Below are 25,272 nucleotides of genomic sequence, written 5' to 3'. Positions count from 1 at the left end.
AATAATATGCAAAGTGACTAGATAGATGGTTGTCTTCGGTGAGCTTGTTGTGGGCAGGGATTGTCACTATTGCTATATTGTACTTTCCCAAGTGCTTAGTACAGTGCTCTGCACATAGTAAGCACTTAATAAATACGATTGAATGAATGAATGAATGAATATTTAAAAAATATGAAATTCACCTGAGAGAAAGTGAGTGTGTGTGTGTGTGTGTGTGTGCGTGTTTGTATTTCTGGAAAGGTCAAAGCAGGCCCAGAAGTGGATAATTCTCTTGTGGATATTGAGAACTGACTGGAGTAATGGCATTTGTCCTACAATAAAGGCTTTATGATCCTGAAATCTCCTTGTTATCCCAAAATTGCAGGCGACAACAATAATTTCGATGGGAATTAGAGGTGAACCTCAACATGAGAAGCAGTGTTGCCTAGTGGAAAGAGCATGGGCCTAGGAGTCGAAGAACCTGGGTTCAAATTATGGCTCTGCCACTTGTCTGCTTTGTGACCTTGGGCAAATCACTTAACTTCTCTGTGCCTCCGGTACCTCATCTGTAAGATGGGGATTAATGCTATGAGCCTCATGTGTGGAACATGGACTGTGTTTGACTTGATTATCTTGTACCTATCCCAGCACTTAGTACAGTGCCTAGCTCATAGTAAGCACTTTAGAAATGCCATTAAAAAATTTGAAATAGGACGTGGCTTCTATTAAGACCAGGTGAAATTCCAGTCAAATTAGGGTCAAGTTCAGTAAGGAACAAACTGCTAAAACTTGAAGTGAATTTTTATACAGTTCTTGTTTCTCCAACATTTCTCTAGCCCTTATCTGAGCATCAGCGGTCATTAGCACCTCACAGGAGCCAATTTACTTTGATTCCCATCAGTTCTAGTAAACATGAATTTTAATATTTGCAATTAGTTCCCTATATATTGCTAATGGAGGACTAATGACAAGTTTACACACTATCCTGGATCTTCTTGAAACAGCATTTTTGGCCCAGTGCATAAACCATGCATAGCATATTCTATCCAAATTGCTATAGAAAATAATAATAATAATTGTGGCATTCATTAAGCACTTACTATGCATTAAGCGCTATCCTAAGCGCTGGAGTAAATGCAAGGTAATCAGGTCCCACATGGGGCTCACAGTCCAATTAAGAGGAAGAACAGGTTTTGAATTCCCATTTCACAGACGAGGAAATTGAAGCACAGAGTAGTTAAGGGTCTTGCCCAAGATCACACAGCAGGTTCGCAGTAGAGCTGGGGTTAGAACCCAAGTCCTTTAGCTCCCAGGCCCATTTTCTTTCCCCTGGGCCAAAAAAACACGTCAGACCTAATAACTCTGATTGGTTACATTCATCTTTCATGCCCCTATGCCTTTCTGCGTTTCTGTCTTTCAACACCATGGCTGCCTTTGGGGGAGGGACATTGGTTTCCCAGGGTTCTTGTGGGAAAGGGTGGGGGCTGGGAAGGGGCAAGGTGATGGAAGGGATGGGGAAGGTCAGAAGAGCGGTACTCCAACAAGCTAAAAACTCAACCTCACCCTCTTGGACCAGTACTAATTCAAGGCTAGTCCCTTATCTTGCAAAATGCCCATGCATTAAAAATTACAAACTCCGGATCCCCAAATACTGGTCGTTCCTTACTGGTCCCCTCTCTTCCTCTACGTCCTTATAAGTGAAGCAGATATTCAGATAGACCATGAGCAAAGTGATGAAAGATTTAAAGGCATAAAAGCATAGGAAAGACAAATGCAACAAACACAAGCATTTGGGCTGACTCATGTTTTCATGTCCCCTGGGAAAGAGCATAGACCTAGGAGCCAGAGGATCAGGGTTCTAATCCCAGCCCTGCCACATACCTGCTGTGTGATTTTGGGCAAGTCACTTAACTTCTCTGTGCCTCGGTTTCCTCATCTTTCGTGGCATAGTGGTTAGAGCGTGGGAGTCAGAAGGTAATGGGTTCTAAACCAGGCTCCCCTACTTGTCTGCTGTTTGACTTTGGCCAAGTCACTTCACTCCTCTGGGCCTCGGTTACTTCATCTGTAAAATGGGGATTAAGACTGTGAACCCCAAGTGGGACAGGGACTGTGTCCAACCTGATTACCTTGTATCTACCCAGCACTTAGAACAGTGCTTGGCACATAGTAAGCGCTTAACAAATACCGTTATTATTACTACTTCACGCCTAGACCCTCTTCTTTCCTTTCTCGCTCCTCCCAGCCCTCTCGTGCCCATACTCCCCTCCCAACTCTTCTGGGTCAGGTTGACCTTGATCAGCCAACTGAAGGCCCAAGCTGGGCGAATATCACTGAGAGCAGCTTCATTTCCCACTGTTCTCTTCTCCCAAGTCTGCATTAGGAACAGGCTGCCTGGGGGGCCACAGGAAGATCAAGGCGATTTTTTCTTCCTTTGTTGGAACAACTCCTCTCTTGCCCTGTCTTAGTGTTGGCCAGAGGCTGAGCTGATCCTTTTATGGGTTTGGAGGCGATGTTGAAAGTAGAGGTCAGAGCCAGGAACGCCCTGACCTTGAAGAAGGAATCACCTCTAATCCTCCTCTTTGTTCTTCTGAGGTCACTCTGATTCTCCTTCCACTTTTCCCTCTCTCCAGGCCCTGTTTCTGAAATAGCTCAGCCACCTCCTTGGGGCTGGGGCCCAGAGTTGAGGGCTAAGCACCGCTCTCCTTAACTTCTGGTATTTTCTGCCCCTCTTCCCCCTACCCCACCTCCTCCCACCCTCTCAGACCTCTGCAGACGGGCTCTGTTGGCTTTCTAGACCTGGTGCAAGACACACCTGTTTACTCAGGTTTTGAGCTAATCTGGTCTTTTGTGTTTCCGGATTAGACTCCTTTTTCCTGAGTTAAATATGGGGAGGGTATTTATCTATTGTCTGTGGGTGGGGCAGAGTTGGAGAGGCAGTGTCAGGGTGAGTCATATTTATGGCCAAACCTGCCACCATCCTGCCTTTGAAAAATGTTCTGTGTATGGGCAGAGCTTGGAGGATGTGTGGTACATTTTTCAAGGGTTGGACTAAAGGGACTTGGCCTTAACTCTTTCTCCACTGTTTTGCCATCTGGAAAAGCGAATACGGTCTGACACCTTTGTTTTAGTCAGGCAACAGGTGTTCACTGCCCACGGAAGGAAGCAAACACTGCGTGGTCAAGTGGAGAGAGCTCGGGACTGGGAATCAGAAGGACCTGGGTTCTAATGCCGGCTCTTCCATTTGTCGGCTGCGTGACCTTGGCAAGTCACTTCGCTTCTCTGTGCCTCAGTCACCTCATAAGTGGGGATTAATGCTGCGAGCCCCATGTGGGACATGAACTGTGTCCAACATGATTAGTTTGGATGTACCCCACAGCTTAGAACAGTGCCAGGCAACATAGTAAGCAACTAACAAATACCATCGTCATCATGCTTGAGGGTCCATGTTCAAGACTAGATGGAGATCTTCGCTTCTAGTGGTTTAGCATTTATACCACAGTCCACATCTGTCAACCACCAGATGAGTTTCAATAAAACCAAACCTGCCAACAAAGAGGCTAGTGGCCAAATAATAATAATGATGATTATGGACTTAAGTGCTTACTATTTGTCATGCACTGTACTAAATGCTGGGGAAGATACAAGATGAGCAGGTTGAACACAATCCCTGTCCCACATGGGATTCACAGTATAAGTAAGAGGGAGTAGGACTTAAACCCCATTTTAGAGAGGAGGAAACTGAGGCACAGAGAAGTTAAATGACTTATTCAAGGTCACACAACAGAAGAGTGGCAGAGCCGGGAGTAGAAACTAAATCCTCTGACTCCCAGGCCTGTGCTCCTTCCATTAGGCCACGCTACTTCCCGAAGAGCTAAAGATGCTCTAATATGGAGCAGCCAGATTTAGTATACAAAAAATAATCACGATCCCCACACCCAATCCCATTCATCAAGACAAGAAAACGAACCCTAAACTGTTTCAGCTTCCCTTAAAATAGATGGACCGTTTTCCCCATCGGTTCAGTGCATCCCCAGATTAATAGGTGGTTCACCCCAAACTCAATATGCCATTAGGAGAACTGGGGGTGTTTCATTCTTTTAGACTATCCTAATGTCTTAGCTCCCTCTGATAGGCTTGGGAAGCATTTGGGTTCTGCTTACCTGTCCCGCACTCAGAGCAGTTTAAGGAGGGGCAAAATGGTCACCTTTTCCCCCCACATTCTGCAGGGAGCCATCACAACATGCGGTGCACGCCCCAAATGCAGTGATTTCATGCGCAACATCTTGAAGGGTGTTTCCCCATGATATCAGTCAGTCAGTCAGTCAAAGATACTCACTGAGCACTTATTGTTTCAGAGCACTGTACTAAGCACTTGGGAGAGTAAAATATAACAATATAACAAACGTGGTGCAATCCACACCAGCCCCAACTCCCACTACCATCCTCTGCTCCTTTTTCTGACTCTGCCACTTGTCTGCTGTGTGACACTGGGCAACTTAATTAAGTTCTCTGCGCCTCAGTTACCTCATCTGTAAAATGGGGATTAAGACTGTGAGCCCCACGTGGGGCCACCAGATTTCCTTGTATCTACCCCATCGCTTAGAACAATGCTTAGTACATAGTAAGCGCTTTACAAATACCATTATCATTGTTATTATTATCATGACCCGAGTGCCCCTGGCAACTTGATTCGGAGACCCCTGACTTATGCTCTGGAAGGGATTCACTTCTATAACACCGTATCTTTGGTGTGGACATTTTTGAGAGAAACCGTGTTTCGGCCATCTTTCAGTCTCATCTTTGAGAAGATTCTATATGATTTTAATTTAACTTATCAGTAGCAATAGTATTTCTTGAGCACTAACTGGGTGTGAAGCAATGTCCTAAGTGTTTAGGAGAATACTGTGGAATTAGCAGGCATGATCACTACCCGCAAGGAGTTTTGAATCTAATGGAGCTCTCATAGTTTAGCAATCTGACCTGAAGTCAGTCAGTCAATTGCATTTATTGAATCCTTACTGTGTGCAGATCACTGTACTAAGTGCTTGGAAGAGTACAATATAACAGACACATTCCCTGCCCACAGTGAGCTTACAGCCTAGAGGGGGAGACAGATATATAATATAATATAAATAAAATTACAGGTATGTACACAGCCTTGACTGTACCCTGAAGACTGGCCACTGAGGTCTGGAGGGAATGCCAAATGCCCCACACCCTCCTTGTGAAAATCTCTCCAAATGTGTAGGAGAGATTATATTATTGTTTGTGTATTATAGTATTTAAGCATTCAGTAAGTACCAAGCACTGTTCTAAGCACTGGGATAGATGAAAGGTAATCGGGTTGGACATAGTCCCTACCCCACATGGGGCTCACACTCTAAGAAGGAAGGGGAAAAGGTATTTAATCCCCATTTTGCAGTTTAAGAAACAGAGGCACAGAGAAGTTAAGTGACTTGCCCAAAGTCACACAGCAAGTAATTTGCAGAGCTGGGACTAGATCCAGGTCTTTTGACTCCCACCCTATGCTCTTTCCACTAGACCATGCTTTTCTGGCTATTTCTTCAGTTAGAAAAAGATAACTAATATTTACTTAGCTTACCATTTCACTGGCAATAGTAGCTGTACACCAAACTCTAAGACTCATCCTGGTATTTAGCCTTTGACACATAGCCCTTAATAAATAATGTAGCTAATTAGATCCAGGAATAAACATTTATCCCTGGTCTGATACTTGCTCTTAACCTAAATTCAGGTGTTACCACCTCCATAGAAGACTGTTACACTTTCCTTAGTAGCCTCTCTGTGCAATCATCTTCTTCTCAGCAGCTCTCAAGTAGCCCTCTCCTACCTCCTTTCAAATTCTGTTGCCACTACTGATGCCTCCAACCTCATCTTTTCTCATCATCTAAAAACATTTGTATCCTTTTTTCTTCCTTCCCTCACCATCTTCAACTGCTTACTCTCTGATGAATCCTTCTACTCTGGAGAAGACACATTCTCACGCTGGAGAAGCAGCGTGGCTCAGTGGAAAGAGCACGGGCTTTGGAGTCAGGGCTCATGAGTTCGAATCCCACCTCTGCCACTTGTCGGCTGTGTGACTGTGGGCAAGTCACTTAACTTCTCTGTGCCTCAGTTCCCTCATCTGTAAAATGGGGATTAAGACTGTGAGCCCCACATGGGACAACCTGATTCCCCTATGTCTACCCCAGCGCTTAGAACAGTGCTCGGCACATAGTAAGCGCTTAACAAATACCACCATTATTATTATTACTCCACCTTCAAACACTCTCACCTACGCCTATCCTAAAAAAAACCAAAAACCTTTTCTGGGCCTCACTGAACTTGCCACCTATCTCCTCATCTCCCTCCTCCCTTTCTATCCCAACTCCTTGAGCAGGTGCCTCCATTTCCTCTACTCCAACCTCCTTCCTGACCCTCTACAATCCAATAGTTTAAGTTCACCGAAAACTCCAAGACCACTTTCTCCAAGATTACCAGTAACGGACTTCCTTCTTGCCTGATTTATTGGATTCTACACTGCCCTGGTCCTCTCCTCGCTGACTCTTTCACCGTGGACCACTTACGCCTCCTGGAAACACTATCAAACCTTGGTTTTTCTGACACAGTTCTCTCCTGGTTCTCCTCTTATCGCTTTGGCTGCTCCTTCTCAGTCTCTTTCACTCTTCCTTTTTTCCTTCCTCCCTTCCTTCCTCCCTTCTTTCCTCCCTTTTTTCCTTCCTTTCTTTCCTCCTTCCATCCTTTCTCTCTCTCTTTTTCCTCATTCTCCTTCTCTTTTCAATTTACACTTGCTCACTAATTTCCAAGGCTTCCATTACCACTTTCATGTGTATGACTTTCAAATCTCTTTGACTTGCCCTGTCCTCTCTCCTCTGCAGTCTCACCTTTCTTCCTGTCTGCAAGAAATCTCTACTTGGTTATCTCACCAGCACTTCAAACTCAGTAGTTTTAAAACTGAACCCCTCATTTTCCTTCGCAAATTCTCTCCTCCACAGAATTTTCCCAGGACAGTTGGCAACATCACTGTCCTCCCCACCTCATTATCATTATTGTTATGGTATTTGTTAAGCACTTACTATGTGCCTATTGCTGTTCTAAGCACTGGAGTAGATATAAGGTAATCAGGTTATCCCACATGGGGCTGACAGTCTTAATCCCCATTTTTCAGATGAGGTAACTGAGGCACAGATAAGTTAAGCGGCTAACCTAATAGTCACCCAGCAGACAAGTTGCAGAGCTAAGATTAAAACCCATGTCCTCTGACTTCCAAGCTCGTGCTCTTTCCATGCTGCTCTTAAACCTTAACTTGGCATTATCTTCTCCTCCTCCTTTTCCACCCCAATATTCAATCTGTCACCCAATCCTCAGTTCCTAACCCATAGCATTCCCAGGATCTGTGCTCCTTCCTTTCCATCATTCCTCTCCAGTCACCACCATGGTCCCAGCTTTCCTCTGTCATCATCCTCCCTGATCTCCCTGATCTCCCTACGTCCAATCTCTCCCATCTCTAGCCCATCCTTCATTCTGCTGCCCAGATTCTAATGTCTGTCTCCCCCTCTAGATTATAAACTCATTGTAAGCAGGGAACATGCATACCAACTTTGTTGTATTGTACTCTCCTAAGCGCTTAGTACAGTGCTCTGCACATAGTAGCTACTCAATGAATGCCACTGATGATGATAATGATAAAATACTTTGTACACATCTCCCTTGTCCTCCAAAACCTCAAATGTTGCTTACTCCTCTTCATCAAGCCGAAATTCCTGACCATTGATTTTAAGGCTCTCAATCTCTCCTCCACATGCTTATCTTCTCTCTTTTCCCACTGTACCCCAGCTTGAACTCCTTGTTCCTCTCAAGCTAACCTACTCGTGGTGCCTCATCCCCATCTCTCCCTCCACCCATCTCTTCCTGATGCCCTCCCCTACCTTGGAAATCCCCCTCATCAACCAATAAATAACAGATAATAATAATAATCTTGGTATTTGTTAAGCGCTTACTATGTGCAGAGCACTGTTCTAAGCGCTGGGGTAGACACAAGGGAATCAGGTTGTCCCACGTGGGGCTCACAGTCTTCATCCCCATTTTACAGATGAGGTAACAGGTGACTTGCCCACAGTCACACAGCCGACAAGCGGCAGAGCCGGGATTCAAACCCACGCTCTCTGACTCCAAAGCCCGTGCTCTTTCCACTGAGCCACGCTGCTTCTCTAGCTCTCCCCCTCTTCAAGGCCCCTCTGAAATCCCCTCTCCCCTAGGAGACCACCCCCAGTTTATATTCCTCATAACTGACACTTCAGCAATTTCGCACCATCTAAGCACTTAATTACTCATCACCTCCTGTAGGGTTTATGTACATGACTTATATCCTGGTCACTTCCTCCCAAACAACTTATTCTAGTATCTGTCTTCCCGGCTATTCTCCTTGAGGGCAGGGATCAAGTCTGTTTGACTCCACTGTACTCTCCAAACTAAGTATGCAGTCTGCACCCAGTTGGCACTCAATAAACATTAATGTTTTTCATGGTATTTGTGGAGCGCTTGTTATGTGTCAAGCACTGTTCTAAGCGCTGGGGTAGACAGAGGTTAATCAGGACAGACAGAGCCCCTGTCCCATGTGGGGCACACAGTCTAAGCGGGAGGGAGAACAGGTGTTGAATCTCCATTTTTCAGTTGAGGAAACTGAGGGACGGAGACTTTGTGACTTGCCCAAGGTCACACAACAGGCAATTGGCAGACCTGAGATTAGAACCAAGGTCTTTTGAGTCCTAGATCCATGCTCTTTCCATTAGGCATTTCTTCCCACTTTCTATTTGGTGCTTTATACTTATATTAGGTACGCTTTAATTTGCTCCTCACAACACCCCCGTGAAGTAGGGTTCAGGTATATTATCCACATTTTTCAGATGGGGAAACCGAGACACAGGAAAGTTAAGAGATTACCTGAGGCCACACAGTATCAGCTGGCTGAATCGGGACTAAAAACCGGGACCTCCGACTTCCAGGGCGACAGCTCTTCCACTGTGCCACACTGCCTCTCCCATATGATTGACTATTGATGCCTAATCATAATAACAATAATAATAATAATGATGATGGTATTTGTTAAGTGCTTACTAAGCCCTGGGGAGAATTCAATGGAATCGAACACAGTATCTCAATCCCCATTTTACAGATGAGGTAACTGAAGCCCAGAGAAGTGAAGCGACTTGCCCAAGGTAACACAGCACACAAGTGGTGGAGCCAGGATTAGAACTCATGATCTTCTGACTCCCAGGCCAATGCTCTATCCACTCTGTCATCTGCTCCTCATATTCATTCATTCAATTATATTTATTGAGCGCTTACTATGTGCAAAGCACTCTACTAAGCACTTGGGAGAGTACAATATGACGAAAAACAGACACATTCCTGGCTACAACGAGCTCACAGTCTAGAGGGAGAGGTATACGTTAATATAAATAAATAGATAAATAAATTACAGATATATACAGGTATATGCATATGTGCTGTGGGGATGGGAGGAGGGATGAATGAAGGAGCAATTAGGAGCAGCGCAGAAGGGAGTGAGAGAAGAGGAGAGGAGGGCTTAGTCGGGGAAGGGTTCTTGATGTGCCTTGGATAAGGCTTTAGAGTGGGGGAGAGCAATTATCTGTCTGATATGAGGCGAGAGGGCGTTCCAGGCCAGAGGTAGGATGTGGGCGAGAGATCGGTGGTGAGATAGAAGAGATCGAGGTACAGCGAGATGGTTAGCATTTGAGGAAAGAAGTGTGTGGGCTGCGTGGTGATAGCAGCAGAGTAGTGAGGTAACGTAGGAGGGGACAAGGTATTTCAGTGCTTTAGAGCCAATGATGAGGAGTTTTTGTTTGATGTGGAGGTGGATGGGCAACCACTGGAGTTTCTTTAGGAGTGGGGAAACATGATCTGAACGTTTTTGAATGAAAATGATTCAGGCAGCAGAATAGAGAATGGACTGGAGTGGGGAGAGACAGGAGGCAGGGAGGTCAGCAAGGGAGGCTGATACAATAGTAATAATAATAATAATAACGTTGGTGTTTGTTAAGCGCTTACTATGTGCAGAGCACTGTTTTAAGCGCTGGGGCAGACATAGGGGAATCAGGTTGTCCCACGTGGGGCTCACAGTCTTAATCCCCATTTTACAGATGAGGTAACTGAGGCACAGAGAAGTTAAGTGACTTGCCCACAGTCTCACAGCTGACAAGTGGCAGAGCCGGAATTCCAACCCATGACTTCTGCCTCCAAAGCCACTGAGCCATGCTGCTTCTCTGCCCGTGCTCTTTCCACTGAGCCAATAATCAAGGTGGGATCAAAATAATAATAATCATAATGGCATTTGTTAAGCACTTATGGTGTGCCAGGCATCATTTTAAGAGCTAGAAGGGGATACAAGGTCATCAGGTTGTCCCATGTGGGGCTCACAGACTTAATCCCCATTTTACAGATGAGGTAACTGAGGCACAGAGACGTTGCCCCAGGTCACCCAGCTGACAAGTGGCGGAGCCGGGATTAGAACCCACAACCTATGACTTGTATACTCCCAAGCCCGGGCTCATAGGATAAGTGCTTGCATTACTGTGATAGCAGTATGGATGAAGGGGAAGCTTTTGGCGGGGTCTTGAAGGTAAAACTAACAGGATTTAGCGATGGCTTGACTGTGGGTGGAACAAGAGAGAGGAGTCAAGGAAATGCCAAGAGTCAAGGATAATGTCATTCATTCATTCATTCAATAGTATTTATTGAGCGCTTACTATGTGCAGAGCACTGTACTAAGCGCTTGGAATGGACAAATCGGTAACAGATAGGGACGGTCCCTGCCCTTTGACGGGCTTACGGTCTAATCGGGGGAGACGGACAGACAGGAACAGTGGCAATAAATAGAATCAAGATATCAGGCTAAATCCACTTTGGGCGTATGTAAGGTGTGAGTCCTCAATTTGCCCTCGGCTTCAGAGACAGCCAGGCCCCAGTAATTCCAAAGTCTCTCTGGATGGGTTCATTTAGGATCATTCATGTGGGCCCACCATGTAGATACTCTTCACATCCTTCCCTCGGGGTGTGAAGTCCCCACACCTACATCTCGGGTTCCTGGACACCCTTCCACATATCATAATAATGTTGGCATTTGTTAAGCGCTTACTATGTGCAGAGCACTGTTCTAAGCGCTGGGGTAGATACAGGGTGATCGGGTCGTCCCACGTGAGGCTCACAGTTAATCCCCATTTTACAGATGAGGTAACTGAGGCCCAGAGAAGTTAAGTGACTTGCCCACAGTCACACAGCTGCCGAGTGGCAGAGCCGGCAGTCGAACCCATGACCTCTGACTCCGAAGCCCGGGCTCTTTCCACTGAGCCACGCTGCTTCCCTATGCAGAAAGGACTCCAGTTTCCCTCTGGCTCTTATGTGCTCCCATCACCGTGCTCTGCTCTGAGCACGGCCCAGTTCACTTTAGCAGAAGTCCCTAAAACACCGTGTGGAATGAAGAACACGGGCTGGGATAAAGATACTCATAGATTATGAGCCCCTTGAGGAACAAGGTCCGTATGTAATTCCCACCTGTGCTCAGTACGGTGCTCTATACACAGTAAGCACTTAATGAATACTATTACTCTTAATTAATCAATGGTATTTATTGAGTGCTTACTGCGTGCGCAGCGCCGTACTAAGCCCGTGGGAGAGTACAATGTAAGAGTTGGTAGATGCACTCCCTGCCCACAAGGAGCTTGCAGTCTAGAAGGGGAGACAGGCATTAATACAAATCAATAAATTATGGATATGTAATAAATGCAGTGAGGCTGAGTGTCAGGTGAATATCAGGTGCTGTGTCTTGTCTTATGCTGTCGAGTCGTCTCTCACCCATAGTGGTGCCATGGACACATCTCTCCCAGAATGTCCCACTTCCCTCTGCAGTCGTTCCGGTAGTGTGTCGTAAGTAACAATAATAATTGTAATGTTGGCATTTGTTAAGTGTTTACTATGTGCGGGGCACTGTTCTAAGCGCTGGGATAGATACAGGGTAATCACCCTGTCCCACGTGAGGCTCACAGTCTTAATCCCCATTTTGCAGACGAGGGAACTGAGGCCCAGAGACGTCAAGTGACTTGCCCACAATCACACAGCCGACAAGTGCCAAAGCCGGGATTCAAACCCATGACCTCTGACTCCAAAGCCTGGGCTCTTTCCACTGAGCCACGCTGCAGGCCTAGGTGCCTACAGGGTAAAAATCTAAGTATTTAGGTAACACAGAAAGGAAGGGATATAGGGGAAAAGAGGACTTAATCAGGGAAGGTTTCTTGGAGTTGATGTGACCTTAATAAGACTTTGAAGGTGGGGAGAGTGGAGGTCTGATGTGTTTGAAGGGAGAGGGAGTTCCAGGCCAGAATTAATATTAATAATAATAATGGTGGTATTTATTAAGTGCTTACTATGTGCAGAGCACTGTTCTAAGTGCTGGGATATACAGGGTAATCAGGTTGTCCCACATGAGGCTCACAGTCTTAATCCCCATTTCACAGATGGGGTAACGTGGCTCAGTGGAAAGAGCCCGGGCTTGGGAGTCAGAGTTCATGGGTTCGAATCCCGGCTCTGCCACCTGTCAGCTGTGTGACTGTGGGCAAGTCACTTAACTTCTCTGTGCCTCAGTTACCTCATCTGTAAAATGGGGATTATCTGTGAGCCTCACGTGGAACAAACTGATTACCCCGTATCTGCCCCAGCGCTTAGAACAGCGCTCTGCACATAGTAAGCGCTTAACAAATACCAACGTTATTATTATTACTAACTGAGGCACAGAGAAGTTAAGTGATTAGCCCACAATCACACAGCTGACAAGTGGCAGAGCCGGGATTCGAACTCATGACCTCTGACTCCCAAACCCGTGCTGTTTCCACTGGGTTAGTGGTGAGATGATGGTATCAAGGTACAGTGAGCGAACTGGTGTTAGAGAAGCAAAGTGTACAGGCTGGGTTGTAGAAGGAAATCAGCAAAATAAGGTGGGAGGAAGCAAGGTGATTGAGTGATTTAAAACCCCTGGTGAGGAGTTGCTCTTTGATTCAGAGATGGAGGGGCAACCACTGGAGGTTCTTGAGAGGTGGGAAAACAAGGATTGATTGTTTTTTTAGAAAAATGATCCAGAGATCAGAGGGAAGTATAGATGGGAGTGGGGAGAGATAGAAGGCTGAGGGGGTGGGGGTCTGGGCATGTCATGTCTTTGTTCCTTTACTAAGACCTTGCGTATGTACAGTTCCCACCCACTCCTAGCAGGGTGATGCTGCAGTGAAGAACACTCTAAGGGTCTCGAAGAGAAGGTGTCCCAGGGGATGACTGCCCAAAGCAACAGGTTTTTGATTTTTTTTTAATGGCATTTGCTAAGCACTTACTATCTGTCAGGGCACTGTACTAAGGACTGGGATAGATACATGCTAATCTGGCTAGACACAGTCCATGTCCCACATGGGGCTCACAGTCTTAATCCCCATTTTACAGAGGAGGTAACTGAGGCTGAGAGAAGTGAAGGGGTTTGCCCAAGGTCTCTCAGCAGACAAGTGGAGGAGCTGGAATTAGAACCCAGGTCCTTCTGCCTCCCAGGCCTGTGCTCTATCCACTACACCGTGCTGCACATGATGGGACGTTGAAGAAAAAGTATAAAGAGAATAATGGATCCCTCTTTGCTCAGTTGTTGCTGCACATGACGGGACGTCGAAGAAAAAGTATAAAGAGAATAATGGATCCCTCTTTGCTCAGTTGTCTTAGGTAAGGGGAGGTGGAGGGCTTTGATAAAAGATCCTCTGTGGGGACGACGCTGTCCGGAAGGATGGAAGACCTGTCGGTGGGCTGGAGGATGCAGGCTGCTAGGCTTTAGGATTGCTTCCTTGTGTCTGCTTCCCCGCAGCACTGGGCTGGCAGATGACAGAAGCCAAGGGGCGATGGCTCCTTGAAGAGGATCATTAGATGGTGAGCTATTTGAGAGCAGGTACTGTGACTTCTATTTCGGCTGTTCCCTACCAAGGGCCTTCCTCGGTGCTCTGCACGTAGGCGTAGGTTTCTGGTGTGGCGCTAAGTGGTTCCCTAATATTTCGTTTGCCTCCACAGCTCAGACATGACTTAGTTAGGCACTTAACATTAGGTTTACCCCAGCTAGGGCGAAACTGTATTTTTTACTTAACAGTTTGGGACCTGAAACACACTGGCTTGACACAGTGATGTCTGTGAATACTTCCACGAACATCCCTTCTTAGTGAAATGGAGCAGAAGGTTCTGATTGCCGGCCCTTTCTGAAAGCAACTGGGCCTAGAGGAAAGAGCACAGAATTGTGAGTCAGGAGACCTGTGTTCTGATCCTGGCTCTGTCACTTGCCTGCTGTGTGACCCCAACTTCTCTGTGCTTCAGTTTCCTCCGTTGTAAAAGGGGGATTTAGAACCAGTTCTCCCTTCCCCTTAGTTTGGGAGCCCCAGGTGGGACAGGGACAGCACCTGATCTGATCATATCTACCCCAGTGCTTAGCACATATCAAGAGCTTAACAAATACTATTATTATTACATTAGTATTATTAGTAATAATGTTGGTATTTGTTAAGCGCTTACTACGTGCAGAGCACCGTTCTAAGCGCTGGGGTAGACACAAGGGAATCAGGTTGTCCCATGTGGGGCTCACAGTCTTAATCCCCATTTTACAGATGAGGTAACTGAGGCACAGAGAAGTGAAGCGACTTGCCCACAGTCACACAGCTGACAAGTGGCAGAGCCGGGATTTGAACCCATGACTTCTGACTCCAAAGCCCCGTGCTCATTTCCACTGAGCCATGCTGCTTCGTCTATTAATATTAATCATTACTATATAATAGATTATGGCATTTGTTAAAGTCTTACCCTGTACCAAACACTGAGGCAGATAGAAGATAATCAGATTGGACACGACCCTTTTCCCACATAGGACTCACAGCAAGTAGACGGGAGAACAAGTATTGAATCTTCATTTACTGAGAAGCAGTATTGCCGAGTGAAAAGAACGTGGGCCCGGGAGTCAGAGGACTGTTGTGTGACCTTGAACACTCAGTTAACTTCTCTCTGTCTCGGTTTCTTCATCCGTAAAATAGGGATTCAATACCTTCCTCCCTCCTACTAAAACTTTGAGCCCCATGCGGACCTGGGATTGTGTCTGATCTAACTAAAATCGACCCGTGGCACATAATAAGCATATACCAAATACCACAATAATAATTATCAGATGGGGACGCTGAAGCACAGAGAAGGTAAGTGACTTGCCAAAGGCCACAAAGCAGGCAAATAGCATTACTGGAATTAGAATCCAGGTGCTCTCACTCTCAGGGTGATGCTCTTTCCACTAGATCACGCTACTTCTAGGGCAGGAAGAACGGCCACTCCATCTTCGTTACCAGGGCCGTCACAGGCTCTGCCTTCTGGCCTCCAAGCTGGGGTTATAAAGAGCACGTGGTGTAGCTCTTTGGCTCTTTGCCAGCTTCTTGGTGTGACTTCGGGAAAACAAGTCATTAGCCTGAGGGTACTTTAATAATCGAAATTGGGGCAGGGCTAGAGAGACAGACAGATTTAAGAGCTCAAAGGCCAAGGTCCTGCAAAGTGGCTGAAATCATTAAAGAATCTCTTATAGCTGAGAGCGCTCATCTTGGAAGTTAAGTTATACAAGGCGGGCAGCTTTCACGGGTTGTGCTGTCAGCTCTCTAGGCTCCCGGTGGTCAAGAGGATCAAACCACCAAGCCAACCGACAGAAGATAAGATGCCTCTCCACTGCTCTGAAAGTTGTTTACCACCCTTTTGAAACTTGAGCCACAGGAAAGGGAAAAACACAGGGACTTTTGAACAGATTACCAATGCTGTTCTCTTTCAGCTACATGAAACCGAGGGTAAACTGTAATTATCTCCCCAATTTAATAAAATAGTTAAAGTGCAACTGCTTATTATGCTGATTCGGTAATGTACTTGTGTTCACCAAGGGAATGCGACCAACCCTTCTCTGGTCCCACATAGGCAGAACCAGGGCAGCAGAGGATGCTCTGTTTATCTGGTGGAAACATCTAAGATGATTCAGCTGTGAGTTAGGTCGCTTTTTGAATCCTGTCCATTGGTCCCCATGGCCAAGCGTGTATTGGAAAGAGTCCCTTTATTGGCAGGGGGCTAAGGCCTGACTCTGCTCTGCCTGATGAAAGTTTTATTGTTTTTTTCCAGTTCAGGTTGAGCGTTCTCCAGGGACCACATTTGTAGTAGGTGGGGATAATGTTGTCCACTTCAGACTTCGAACAGTCTCAAATTGAAATGCGTTGGCAGGGGATGGTGGGTGGGGAGAAGACAGGGGATTGGAGATGGGAAGTGGCTGGGCTTCAAAGAGCAAGAATTTCCCTAACTGGAAATTCTTAGATTTGGGCCCTGGGATGAGCAAGATGGTGAATTCAGCTGCTAGAGCTGAGAAGGCCATGGCTCCCAACATCCCCAAGGGATTGGCAAACTATCCCTCAATCGATCATCAATTGTATTTATGGAGCTCTAACTATGTGCGGAGCACTGTACTAAGCTCTTGGGAGAGTACGATACAACATAATTAGCAGACACTTTCCCTGCCCATAATGAGAGCCAACCCTCATCAGCCTAGCACTCAATTTACTAAGCACTTACTGTGAACAGAGCATTGTACTAAGCGCTTGGGAGAGTACAATGCAAGAGAATTGTAGCAGACATCTTCCCTGCCGATACCGAGCTGGTTATAATCGCAATTTGATATGCATCATTTTCATATGTGCAGTTTACTCCTCAATGCCCTCATTTTCCAACGAAAGGGTCATCTATTATCATCCATGTATAAAATTGCATTATGATGTTTTAGTGAGCTTTAAAACATGGCTTCATGCTTTAAGATATATCAGCAGCGTTCTTCCCCTCACTAAATGCGACCCTTCAGCTAGTTCTGTCCTTACCCCCAAACCAGAAGTGTTGGGTCAGTGCTCTGAACCCAGAAAGCTTTCAGTAAATACCGCTGATTGATTGATGTGATGGCTAGCCATTTTCAGGGCTGCAGGGGACAGTGAGGTCCGACTCAACTTTTCTGGGCATCGCAGACTGGTTAGGCATTTTTTTTTAAACACCTCAGAGACAGCTTTGCCACTGGGGTTTTTTTTTTTTTTTTTTTTTGGGTGGGGTGTGTGTGTGTGTGTGTGTGTGTGTGTGAAATCCCCAGGATGTTAAAGGAAAGAGGGATTTCCTGTCTTCTTCGGGAGAATCCCTGACTTCCATCATGGCACTCACCCACCCACAGTGACTAGCAATTTGCGCTGCACATGGAGAAGAAAACGTGAATTTCCTCCATCCATTACTTAGAATCACCAGTATCGGCTAAGGCGTATGAAAATCAATCCTGGCATTATTTTGCTTTTCCATGCAGCCCTTTGCAAACCTGAACTGTGGCAGCCTTGGGGCATGGAAGGTGAGCGCAGGAAAGTCCATTCCAGCCTAGTTTCTGAGTTAGGCTTCCAGGAGGTGTCAGGGAGTCAAGCAACAGATCTTTACCAGGATTGTTTGGCTACATGTTATCTGGAGACATTGTGATGCAAGAACAGAGTCTTCTTTCTTCCTTATATACATTCATTCCCATCTGGGTTGACTGTGCTGATTGTTCCTCTCAGGTTTACTGCATTTCTAGGTCCTGGCTTTCCACCTGCCGTCCTCTCTTTAACTTCTGGGGAGCAGGCTTGCAGTCATTCTTACCGGCTTGGTTAGGGGATCACACCATCACTCTGCTCTTGGTACCCTCCTTGCCCCGCTGACCACGGGGGCAGTAGGATTTCTTCCCTCCTCCCACCCAAGGCCCACAATACGTTTGTTAAGAGCTTACTATGTACTAGGCACTGTATTAAGTGCTAGGGTAGATACAAGAGAATCGGGTTGGATCCAATCTCTTTCCTACATGGGGCTCACAGTCTTAATCCCCATTTTACAGATGAGAAAACTGAGGCACAGAGAAGTGAAGTGATTTGCCTGAGTCTCACAGCAGACAAGTGGCAGAGCCGGAATTAGAACCCAGGTCCGCTCACTCTCAGGCCCGTGGTCTCTCCAGTAGGCCACGCTACTTCAAGCCCCCACCTTCCTGATTAGATCATCCGGTCTGTTTCAGCCGATCTGGGGCAGAGGTTACCAGCACCCTCGGCCTCACAACTCGGTCAAGCCCGGTAAAATGTTAGGGATGTACAAGAATCATTCTACAGATTTCGTCTCTGGGCCTGGCCAGAGATGACAATTCCTGTCTGGTAACTTAGACTTTCTGGAGAACTGTTTACTTGGCTTCGCTTCCTTTGGAAACCACCTTTTAAGGGGCAAGCAAATGCATAGACCAAGTCCATGTCCGTATCAAAATGCCTAAGAGCAAGCTGACCCTCAAATCGCAACATCTCAGCAAGAATTGCCTCCTCGGTCCCCAGACTACATTCGAAGCACGATAAGGTGGTGACATGCCTAGGAAAAGATGCGAGGTGACTCGGAGTTCAGGCTGGTATTGCCGTTACCTCAGATCACGGTGTCATATTCTCCTTATTCCACAAAGCTCCCGTTAACAGTCAAGTGTCAACCTCTACCATGAATTTTCTGAACTTTGTTAGTTTGTGTCAGGGCTTCAACACTATTTAAATGTAGTTTTTGCTTCACGGATGCAATTACTGTTGTATTATTATTCACAGCCGGATTGTTAAGATTCAGGCAGCTGTACAAGGAGATGCCCTGTGCCGGAAGGGCCAATTTAACCAAGCTCTCAGAGCCCACTGCATGGGGTTGCTAGGCAACTCCACGCTATAGAAGTGGAGGCTTCATCCCGGAGCATGAAGAAGGATGAGAGCCTTTAGGGAATTGATGCTCTGGTCAATTTGAGAACAGTATAGTCTTAGGGATGAGCAGGGTTTCTGGGTGTATGTGTGCGTGTGTGTGTACGCTCGACTGTGCACTGAAGCAAGGACTGTCGACTTGGCTAGTGAAAAAGTATGCTGAGGGGTTAAGAAGGGTGCTGCTATTAGGCAGCCAGAATGCGAAGAGGAATTGCAAAGAGGTCATCCGCTTAGGTGTAAAAAAAAGATATAAACCTCCAGTGTCCTAATGATTCTCCTCCCATTTCTTCTTCTCTGCAGGAAATGATCGGGTTTACAAGGAGTTGTTGGTCTGAAGTTTGCAACTGAGACGAAGTTGATTGTGAGTATCAGTTCTGTCGTTTGGAAAAGACCTGTAAATGAGTCGGATTCTGGGATAGGAAGGTAATTCTGTCTCGGCAAAGGTGGAGTAGTTTCTTGAACTGGGTGCGGGCCGGGTGCAGCCTGGTAAGACGCAAAGTCGTTGGGGCTTTTCTGATCTCTTTTTCGGAGGCATCCTTGCTGCCTGGCAGATGCCGGGGATTTTAAAGCCTCGTGTTTTAAAGGGACAGTGTGCTGAGGAAGAAGGTCTTGGCGCTATCATTTGGAAAACATTTCCAGTGGTTTTTTTAGAAGTATAACGAGCTGTTCCATTTACTGTATTGAAACACCTGAGAAGATAGGTCAAATGTTGGTGTATCAGTGGCGTCGTCTTTCAACTCACTGATTGACACCAGGCAAAAAAGTAGATTTTTCCAATGCTGTTGTCCATTGCATTTCCATTCATGGGGGCTCATTAGGAAAGACCGGTTGATATTCAGGAGGCGGATTGAGATATACATTCGATCGCACAGCTGGAATTGAAACCCTGAGATTTCTTGTTATTAAGGATTCCCAAAACATGGACCTAAAATTCCCTCTGAGCTACAACATTCCTAGTCCATTGACATTTTCCCACAATTGTTTCACTTTTATTTTTAATTGCACTTTTTATTGGGTGTCTGGCCAAGGAAAATGCCCAGGGCAGATGGTGAATCTTCTGACGCACAGGGAATAAGTGGTGTGTATGTAGCATGGCGGGAACTGGAGTTGGGGTGTGTGGCGGGGGTCGGCGGGGGGAGGAGCCGTTTGGATCTTAACCCAAGTTGGATCGTGATGTCTCAAGATCCCTGCAGTTCAGGTGTCACAAAGCATCCCAGTGGAGGAGAATCACAAAAATGTAATTCTCACCTCCACTGGCAGTGATTTTCTTGTGGCCAATCCAGAGGCCCCTTGAGGCTAAGCAGCAAACAGACAAGCATCCTGAATCCCAAGAATATCCATGGCAGAGCTCTATTCCTTCAATTGAATTATTTGGATAAATATGTTATCCTATGGAGTAGCTGTTCAAGGATTTGCAAAGGCAGATTTCAGGATTCAAAATATGCCAGAGTCTTTGGGTCTAAGCCTAACACCAGCATCCTCTCAGCTCTTAATACTAATCTAGTTTTATATGATTACTAATATTGTTATTATCCTTAACCGTAATGCTATTACCAAATACATTTAGATAGTGGAGATCTCTTGCCTTTGGGGTTCACATCTAATGGTTATCTCCTGGGTTTATGTCTGCTGGATTTTGAAGGTGTCTGTAAATATCCAAATAGAGGGCTTTTGTTGTTTGTTTTTTTTTTTTTTGCCATCTTGCAAGACTATTTTTCTCTCCCTGAAAAGCTTTTTCCTTTTTATCTCCCCCTGATGTTCACACTCCCACACGGATGTTTCACTGGACTGGGAGGAAATCCTCCAGCTTGCTGCCTGGCCCAACCCGGCCCTTTGAGGATGATTTTAGTCATGCCCCCGTTCCCACCCCCTGTCACCCCAGAGAAGAAGGAAAAAAAAAAAAGAGGGAAAAATCTAATTTCCGGCAAAGAAATAGAATCATTATCTTGATTGAAATAATATCTTTTCCCAACCTGCAGCCCGATAAAACATCAAATTGCTGGAGTTTCCTTATCAGTTCAGAGAGTTTGCAGGACACAAAGTAATGGCCTGTCAGCTGCCTGCCATGGGGAGGTGTTAGTAATATGGGCCTAGCAAGTCCAGTGGCCCCAGGGCTGGGTATACAAAGCTATTCTGATTATATTTTAATGAGGAGATTGAAAAAGGCCCCTGAAATGGTCACAATTGGAAGCTCAAGGACAGGATGGAGCTTTTATTAATCTTTATGGATTTGGTTCCTCTGAACTCCTGTATCTGCTGACTCTGAAAGCCTGATGAGAGAGATGATGCTTTGGGGACCCACTGACTACGTGGCACTGGTTTAATCGGGACGATGGGACCACTTCTTTTAATTGACTGGAAAAGAGACTTCCCCAGAGGTTTGTAACTTATTGAGGATCAGAGTGGTAATACTAATAATAGCACTGTTCTAAGCACTGTGGACAAGTTTGTACTTGTCCCACATAGGGCTGAAACTCTTAATCCCCATTTTAGAGATGAGGTAACTGAGGCACAGAGAAGTTAAGTGACTTGCCCAAGGTCTCACACAGCGGACATGTGGCGGAGCTGGAATTAGAACCCAGGTCCCTCTGACTCCCAGGCCCGTGCTCTATCCACTAACTCCCTCTGCTTCCCAACTTCTTCACACAAATGGATAAACTCACAATCGCTTGGCCACAGACACGTAGACATTTTCTACTTAGTAGGAATCATCAAATGGGAGATTCCTGAGCTGTAATGGGACCTCAAGGGCTCATCTTTTCCATCCCCCTGTCTCCAGGCAAAACTCCATCATGCTCAGCCTGGATAGATGAGTGCCTGTCCTTGATGTCAAGCACAGCAGAGAAGGAAATTCTACTACTCTCTTGGTGTCTAATCCTGGAAGGTGCCAACCCCACCGTGTTAGGGAAAAGATGAACTAAAACCCATTTTCTCAACATCATATTTTCAAGAACTGTGTTTGTCCACTAGTTTCAAAGCCCCAAAACTACTCCAGTCATGAGCTGAAAAATGACCATCGTAATAGAATTATGCAAAGGTGTGTTTGGGGAATTATTGTTAATGAAGGAAATGGTAGCACTCTATTTAGGGAACCCTAGAGAGATTCTAAAGGAGTTGAAGAGGCATAGCATGTCCGTGGGAAGAATTGAACTCGCCCTTGCTGAAAAGACATATGCCCTTCCTATAGCTTGCACTTCATTAGGGCAACTTGATTTGAGAACGGAAAATCAGAGCAGGATACTGCACACAAAAAGAATCCAACAAAGATCCTACAATTAAATGAAATTTAATTTTCATTCATTAAATCAGTCAATGAATTGTATTTATTGAGTATTTTGTGCAGGGGCCTGTAGTAAGTACTCTCTCAAATACAGTACGCTTGGTAGACACTATCCCTGCCCTCAAGGAGTTTACAGATCAGGGTAACCAAACAAAAAGGGCTCAGAGCGTGTGGCTTCCTTGCCCCAGTGGTTTTCATAAAGAGAGTATTTTGGGAACAGGGTTGTAGAGAAGCAGCATGGGTCAGTGGAAAGAGCCCGGGCTTGGGAGTCAGAGGTCATGGGTTCGAATTCCGGCTCTGCCGCTTGTCAGCTGTGTGACTGTGGGCAAATCACTTAACTTCTCTGTGCCTCAGTTACCTCATCTGGAAAATGGGGATTAACTGTGAGCCTCACGTGGGACAACCTGATCTGCCCCAGCGCTTAGAACAGGGCTCTGCACATAGTAAGCGCTTAACAGATACCAACATTATTACTAGAGTTGGAGTGAAACTGGAATTACAAAGCTCAGTCCTCTTCTTTTCTCCTAAGAGAAGGACATGGGAAGGAATGCAGTCTGGGTCTGTGGAAATACAGTTTAGATTTTGCATCCAGTTTCAGCACTCTGCCCTGAGTCTGCAGAATAATATTTCCCTGAAAATCCTGCTCTCTCTAGTTCATGGTCCAGGAGGATTTTTCCACCTTTGCTTCCCATAGGCAGAGGGAGGTGCTTCCTGTTTTTGTCCTGACTCACTGATTACTGCTTATCTCATGAAGATTCTTGGATCAAATAGTGTGACGTCTTTCAAGAGCCGACACTGTTAGACCTCAGAAGAGTTTTCTCCACATAGTTCCCAAAGCTCAATCGCAGATTGTTTTATGGCTGAAGGTATCTTGGAGAGGCCACACCTAAGTCATGCCAAGCAGGTAAGAGTCCATCCTGTTTGGAAGACCCCGAAGAGATTCAGTTTCAAGCCAACCTAAAGCCCTAATGTAATAAAAGAATGCTCTAAGGCCCGGTGCCATTGTTGACTTTGCATATATAGAAATTGGATTCATTTGGATTCAAGTGCCTTCCTGGGAAGAGGAGGACAGTGGGAATCCAGTAGGAACATGCATAGCAATTTTTATTCAAACACCTAATGTAGGATGATTCTGAGCCTGAGAATTATTCCGGGACACGACCTGCACAGATTGGTGTCCAAAGGGAGCTTGTAGTTGACCGGTCGATTCTTCGTGTTGAACTCAGCAGCTAGCCACCGAGCCAACTGCTTCAGCTTTCAGTGGGCCGCAACTGGGATTTCAATCCCAGCCTCTGGATCCCTTTCCTCCAGTTAGAGCTGTCAGAGAATCACCGCTTCTACGGGAGAGACTGCTTTATCCCCTGTGTCTGAAGTCTGTCAGACGTGAAGCAGGTCAAGAGTCTTATGTCATTGTATGCTAGAGAGAACTGGATGGACCCGATAAAAGCATTTACTTGAAAGAACATCTTCTTTATTTTCAAATAGGACAATGCATCAGAGAACTTCCCGGGCCCATTTTGACAAGGGTAAAAGACGGGAGCTGATATTTAGATTTTAATGGAATGAAGAGCCGAGACTCTGAGGGCTTGAAATTAATTTGGAAGAGCGAATTCTACTGAATTTCCTCGGCTTGAATTGGTCCCCCAAAGGGTCCGTTGCAAAAGATGATGGGGGAACCTGATTTTTCCTTTCGAATAGCCTTTCTGTTCTGCTTACCGAGGACCCTTTACTTATAAAAAGATGAAATGAAGTTGGAGCGGGGAGCAGCAGAGCGCACCCTTACCCCAGGACCGGAAAGGGTTTTGCTGGTGGTCCTCGGTGGGGAAGCATTGCCGTGTGCTGGGAGATGCACGGAGGGATTTGGTGCGAAGCTGGTGGCCGGTGAGGAATAGATTGAATTGCACCATCTGGCTCCCTTTTCGGGGATTTCTCGGACTGGTGGGAATGGTAACGGACCCGCACGATTATCAGGGCAGTTCTTTTCTGCTCTGAGCAGGAGAGTGTACTGTATCCTTGAGAGAGACACCGTTTCCCAATCCTGGCCAGTTTAGGGTGGTCAGCTGCAGCTCTTGCTGAAAGGATTGCCGGGCAGGTAGGTTCAGAGACATCTGTATACAATTCAGGGAAAACGGCCACATTGGTAAAAATTATCATTGCGGTGCTGTTCAAGTGCTTACTGTGAGCCAAATGCTGTACTAAGTGCTGGGTAGGTACAAGATTGTCAGGCCTCACACGGGACTCACGGTTTAAGGTATGGAATCCCCATTTTGAATATGAGGGAACTGAGGCACAGAAAAGTTAAGTGACTCACCCAAGGTCACACAGCAGACGAGTGGCAGAGCCAGGATTAGAAGCCAGGTCCTCTGACTCCCAGGCCCGTGCCCTTTCCACTGGGTCACGCTGTTTCTCCAAACATCCTATTTCTGATCTTTTAGGAGAAACCCAGATAACAAAAGAAAAGAGCTCTGTCTGATCCAGGAAAAGCTCGAGATCGGCACTTGGCTGAAGACGTGATTCCCGATCCCCAACTAAAGCCCCGATAGCAGCCACCACGTTGGGCCTTGTCATCTTCCCCTCCCGGGACGGCTGCTGAATCAGAGCAGGGGAATGTGAATCGGGTGGGGCCAGGCGGTTTTGCAAACCGTGCTTTTGGATGGAATCGAGAGGATGGTTGCATAACCCGCTGGCTTCTCCAGGCTACGGGGAAAAGGGGCAGGTGAAAGATGAACCTTCCATACGTGGTATTGGAATCTGGTTCACTCTGTCAGTTGTATTCACTGAGCACTTACTGTGTGCAGAACGCTGTACTAAGCGCTTGGGAGAGTACGATATAACAATATAATTCATTCATTCAGTAGTATTTATTGAGCGCTTACTATGGTGCAAAACACTGCATTAAGTGATTGGCACGTACAAATCGGTAACAGATAGAGACAGTCCCTGCCATTTGACGGGCTTACGGTCTAATCGGGAGAGAATATGACAGACAGGTTCTTTGCCCACAATGAGCTTACGGTCTAGAGGGAGTTTACAGTCTAGTGGTTCTGCTCCTATTACACTCCCCTGACACTTAGTACAGTGTTGTAAGCATAGGAGGCGCTCAGTAAGCACTGGTGACTGACTGACTGACTGACA

General features: G+C 46.1%; 1 protein-coding gene across 2 annotated transcripts in view; it reads left to right on the top strand.

The window, feature by feature from the left end:
• Positions 1-25,272, top strand: part of ZBTB7C (zinc finger and BTB domain containing 7C) — a 312,607-nt gene that overhangs the window by 119,459 nt on the left and 167,876 nt on the right. For both annotated transcript variants that reach the window (XM_029061807.2, XM_029061803.2), the window contains one exon: positions 19,158-19,218. The gene's annotated coding sequence lies outside the window, so the exon portion shown is untranslated. The remainder of the gene's footprint in view (positions 1-19,157; positions 19,219-25,272) is intronic.

Source organism: Ornithorhynchus anatinus, chromosome 3 (genome assembly GCF_004115215.2).
Source record: "Ornithorhynchus anatinus isolate Pmale09 chromosome 3, mOrnAna1.pri.v4, whole genome shotgun sequence".
Classification (NCBI taxonomy): Eukaryota; Metazoa; Chordata; class Mammalia; order Monotremata; family Ornithorhynchidae; genus Ornithorhynchus; species Ornithorhynchus anatinus.
Note: the sequence above shows the minus strand (reverse complement) of the source record. Positions and strands in the feature narration are given on the sequence as shown.